Here is a 6,000-nt window from a genome sequence, read left to right as displayed (position 1 = left end):
CATGCATTTGTCACCTCCCCAAAATGGGCATCACCATTCCATATATACATATATATATTTTTAAAAAAAGAAATATGAAGTATTTACCAAGATTTTCATAATAAAGTGGCCATCCAAAACAGTGGAATTGTTTTTGTCAAATCATCTTAGTGACTAGTCTTAAATACATTTGCGGTTATTACTGTAATATCTGAGCTCTTAATAAACAAGATTCTCCTCTAAAATACCCTTGTTCACCCACAGTGGCTGCATCTGTGGGAAAGCTGTCAGAGTTCTGAGCCTGCTCGGGATGTAAGATGCGTTAGTCCACGCACTGACAGCAATCACAGATGTCATGATGGGTGAAAAGAATTCTGTCCAACCACAGTGCACTCTAGAAAACTAGGTCCTGCGTGAGTCAGCTATAGAAGTTAGAAACAAATTTTCCAGTCCAAAATATAAACATCATGGACTGGGTACACCCGTGAAAAAGTACAAATCCACAGATAGATGATCCTTACAGAACTTCCCAGTGTGGGATACAGGCCTATTCAGTTGTAATCTAAAAATATGAATAATACATAAGTTACAGAGCTGCTGTTGATTTCCTTTACCAGGTTTCTTTGCTTTAATCATATTTTTTCCTCACCATGGATATATCCAATTGTGTTTATTCAAGGAAAATCCTGGATTCAATTTAACATTAGCATTGAGAGAGGAACTCCTTGGGGAAACAGGTCACAACTCAGTGGCAGCTACTGCCCAAGTCTGAGGAAACCAGAGACAGCATCCATAGGTTAAAATAGTCATCTTAATTTGTCATGTACATCTGCCATGCATTTAACTGTAAATTACACAGATTCAAATTTCATTATGGTGTCCTAAACCCACGCAAATTCTATGAGTCCCAGTTACTAACCTACCCAAAGGGCTTAGGTCTGAGTATTGATTGCATTTACTAGGCAGCATTTTATGCTGTGCATTTCACCCTACTGCAATGCTGTTCATTGATTCATAGAATGTAATTCCAATGTGTTCGTTCTTGAAGGAATATCACACCACAGATGCAATGGAGTTAATTACAACCCAGGGAAACAGAGAAGCTGGATCCTCCCGCTTTTTGCTTATTCCACACCAACTTGCTTTTCCCAGGAGCTCAGAAATACTTAACCTATGATTGTGAAGGAATCTGTGTGGGAAGGATCATTACATATACAAATGTGCACTAGAATGAATTTAAGAAGATGAAACTAATCTGTGGTAGCAAATTCCTGGGGAGGCCACAGTAATCACATCACACAGAACTCAAGACATTCTTTACTTCTGTCCAAATACAAACCTCATAGCAAATCTACAAATAGTTGTTCTGTTTCTGTATATGTCAAGGTAACAAGCTAAAATCTTCTCCATTAAATTTCCACACATAAGTATTGATAATTGAGAGTGATACAGGTATTCAGGGGCAAACACAGCTCTTATCAGTAGAAAATCAGCACTGTTGAGTACAATGCTCAGTACTCAGTTTTCAAACTGTTACTGAATTTTTCCAGCATAATTTAAATGAGCTACCTCAATGTGAGTTCATTCGGCATAGTTTTGTTCGGGAGAGGGACACCTGCTTCACTGTCACACCTAGAATGCTCCGCACAGAGCTTTGTACGGGGGGACTGAAAAAGTCAGAACAGAAGGTAATTAAAAGGTCCACATTCAGTGAATGAATACTTAAGATGGAAGCAGTAAAATATGGTGCCTGCCTTCAAGGAGCTCATAACCTTCACGTGGAAAGCATCTGTCATGTCCGGGAGGGGACTTCCTCATCAGTATGAGATTCATTTTCTATGACCTCCAGTCACTTGAAGCAGAGATTGGGAAACCTGGACCTGGGGGCCAAATTCTATCTAAAGTCTATTATTGTGCAGCTTGTGTGCTAAGAATGATTTTTAAATTTTTAATGAGTTCCTTAAGAAAAAATAGAGGAATATAGAAGAGACTTACATGGCCTGGAAGCTGAAAATGTTTACAATTTTATACTTTATACAAAAATAAATTCTTGCCTTGTGTCTTAGAGGCTTAGGTTTATTGCTTATTACTTGATCAGACACTGTTTTTCACAGAGTGTGTGCTGATTAATATTTCACCACAGTAATAAGGCCAAAACAAAACCCACAACCCTGCCATTTGTCAACAAAATGAAAAAATATTGATTGAACTCTTTGTTTCACAAAGGAATGGCATAATCATATGATTAGTTGGGGAAACTAATAATTTTAATAGCTCAGCATAATCTTTCACATGTTGGAATGTTAACACAATAGACATGTCTTTCCTCACATACGCAGCAGTCCAGTGGATATTTCTGATCAACAGAAGGGTTTTCTCCATTTGGGACCAGGTTTCTATCTAAAAAGTGGCCACCCATGTGGTCTCTGTTTCCTGAATTTGCAATTGAAAGGAAGGGAAAGAAAAGAACAGGTAGGGCAAAATCATCTCTTAAACACTTCTTCCAGGAAATAACGCCAGACACATCTGTCCCTCCAGTACTGGAAACAGCTGGTCCATGTTCACATGCCAATGAGGGGTCAGGCAAAGGTACATATTCACCTGAAGGCTCTGGGGAAAATCCAAAGGAAGTATGTTCCGAGAATGGAGCACCACATGGAAGCTGAGCTCACTCAAATCAGAGAGAAGTATGAAGAGTTGCTAACATGGAGGGAAGCTGAAGGCAACCAGGAACTGAAATTCAAAAGAATCCAAGAATGGTGAAGACTTTAAAGTCAGGTGACTGGGTTGGGAACTCAGGGTATCACACCTGAGGCAGCTGAACAGGTGTGTGGGTATATTAATTGTGTATTTTTTTCACCTGGCTTCCATCATAATTTTCTACAACTGTGATAACTTAAAAGAGCAGAAATTTATTTTTTTCATGATTTTGGGGATGCAGAATTCAGCAATCAAAGTACTGCCAGGTTCAGACGCTGCCAGACAATGTGGTCCATGCCTCTGCAAATTTGAGCATTGCTTGGCTTCAATTTGCATCACTCCCATAGGTGTCTTCACAGGGCCACCTCTCAATCACTGTGTTCTCCCTTTTTATATGACATTTATCAGCAGGTTTAGGGCCATCCTCATCACATGAATGCTCATCACAAGATTCTTTAATTATTCCCTCAAATTGCCCTTTTCTGAAGTTACTTCCCAAACACTGGGAGTTAGGCTCTTGATGATAGCTTGGAGAGCTATGATGAAACCCAATACAATTACTATACTGAAGACATTGTTCAAAACACCTGCTCACTCACTAATTCTTATACCATGTCTCTGAAGCGTGACTAATAACAAGGGCACTTCAGACTGGAGTCTGGGGTGAAGAAGGATTAAAGATCTTCCTGGAGTCTCTTTGCTCACCATGTTGGAGCTGCTCTTGACTCAAAGGACAAATTCCTCACTCAGTTTACATGCTTAACCACTTGCCTGACAAAACATTGATTATTTCTGGATCTCAGTTTCCTTATCTGTAAAGGCAGCTAAAAGGATAACTTGACTCCACTTATTGTGAGATCCATTACAGACCCTGCCTGGCAAGTGGAAAGCTGCTACAATTTGAATCACTGGTATTAATATTAGTGAAGAATGTCATGTCAAGACCCAGCTGGGACAGGTTCTTCACCCATTCCAGGAATAATTAATTGACTATTATGGGTTCCAAAATGTGGCCCCTCGAATTGCTACCTCTGGCCAGGCACCAGGGCTATTAGAATGGAAGCTATCAAAGTCAGCAAAGACACTTCTCACACTCATCGCCAACACCCAAGGTGATATCTACCAGAAAGTGTTCACTTAGTGAGTCTGTGTAGAGCGAATGACAGTGCATGAAATCACACTAAAGCCATCAGACAGTCTCCTGTTTCCTCCCATAGTGCTCTCTCTAAAATTTATAAGCACAGTGGATGGTAGAGCCAATCAGTTCCAGGAATGTCACCTGGGTATGAGCCTCAAGGTAAAGAGGCTATGACTCCCCAGGGCACAAAAGTTTACATGTCAGAAACCAAAGCAACAGCCTCCTAAAACAATTCAGTTGCTACCTTAATTGAACTATGCAAATTTATTCTGCATATCCTTATCTCTGCATTTTGCAGAGATGTTTTTCTTCCTACCTGCCTAGCCAGCTCAAGTTACTCACATAATTCCCGCCATCCTCACTGTCACTCATCCTCAGGCCACCCTCTTTCCCACAAGATAATACATTCTGGGAGAAGCCTAGGATCAGGACTTTTGTCTGCACATCCTCATGAAGATTAGATTTAGGGCCCCTTGGCTGCCCTTAACTTGAAATATGTCTTGGTGTCTTTACTCTTGCCATGAGTTGCATTGGAGGTGGTAGATTAGAATTAACTTGCTGGGATTCCAACAATGTCTCAATGGGATTGTAAATACAACTTTTTGGATTCTGAGAAGGGATTACAATACTTGGATGACTATACACAGTATTTGGATTACAATATTTGGTGCTCAACATGGCTAGAACACATGACCTTCACAGCACAAGAACTGACCCTCATCCAGCAGACAATCCACTGGACTTTCTATGATGAAATTTAAGCAGAGCATCTTCCTAATTATATTGCTCAGATACAAGTAGTAACTTATACTCTAATTGCCAAGGGTAACTATGGACCAAAGATATTCATTATCCACAAAGGAGAAAGAGAAAGAGTTCAGTTTATTGATTATAAAGTTATTGAAGATGTAAACATTACTGTACCACTTTAAAAAGCTTTTAGACTGCTCCAACAAATAGCTATGTTCTATCCTTCCTTCCCCAAAGATGGTACAATTGATGTGAGAATTTGGGATAACATAGATAAAACCCTTCATGATGCCACAAAAAGCAAAAATAAACAACTCCACCCTGAAGCTATAACTACCTTTAATTTAGTAAAAGTAGCTCTCAGTTCCTTACAAATTAATTTAATAAAAGACACAGACCATTATCAGAGTTGCATTACAAAAGACAACCTAATGGCTAAGGCAGCTGAAGTAGAAAAGAGCCCTGAAGTAGCAATAGCAAATAATTCAGATCACCACCATAACGTGCCTCTGAATGAGTTGATAGATATGAATGACCCCATTTTAAAAATGCAGAAAATCAAATGAGTTCACTCTTACAAGCATGATCTTTGACCAGGATATGGCCGTTTGCCTTCTTAAATGCCCCTACATGGCCTCTGAGTGTTTTGAGACATGCCATCCTGATGATCTCCCTTCCTGCAGCGAAATCCCAGAATACTGAATGATTAGTGCTCATCAGGCTGACCTAGGAGCATATTTTATGTCTGCAGACTCAGATCTCTATAGACCATCCCGGGAAGTATCTTGAAATAGTAATTATTCTTAGCTATAGTCCTGATCACATTCAAGACAGAACTCTGGAGGATGGAAAGTCCTGGATCCCCTTAGCCATTTCTACTTCAAATGTGAACATCTTCTATGCTCTTTCTGTTACCTCCAAAGGCTGAGTGAGGCTGTTACCATCTCCTACCTGAAAGACTCACTAATACAACATTGAGATGCAAAGCTGTGTTTCCATTAATTGAGTTCAATTTGCTGGTTTGTAAGAAAACACAATTAATAAAACAAGCCATGCATGTCTCACAATTTCTGCAGGTCAGACTTTGAGATGGTAGCTGTTTTGACTGAACTGCTCTGAATTAAATGAGGAGAACAGTTTATATGCAGAGGTGATGAACATATGTTCCCAATTTTGAGCTGCAAGAAAAGCAAATATAAACAAATTTAGCAAATCTTAGTTCCTGACAACCGCTCACCAGATAGTTCAGCTAAGAAATGAGCATATGGTTCAGGGAATAGAGAAACCAGCTCTGTCTGGAAATAATGCTTCTGGGCTCAGCATTTCAAGAGTGCAGTGAGCTCATTCTTTCTGAAATCAGGTCAGATCCTTGAGCTTTTCTGCAGATTTTCCCATCAGGACATGGATGCTGCTTGGGTGAGTGCTGTGAGGGC

This window comes from Cavia porcellus, unplaced genomic scaffold (genome assembly GCF_034190915.1).
Source record: "Cavia porcellus strain 051 isolate PalLab524CR breed Dunkin Hartley unplaced genomic scaffold, mCavPor4.1 scaffold_11, whole genome shotgun sequence".
NCBI lineage: Eukaryota > Metazoa > Chordata > Mammalia > Rodentia > Caviidae > Cavia > Cavia porcellus.
Note: the sequence above shows the minus strand (reverse complement) of the source record.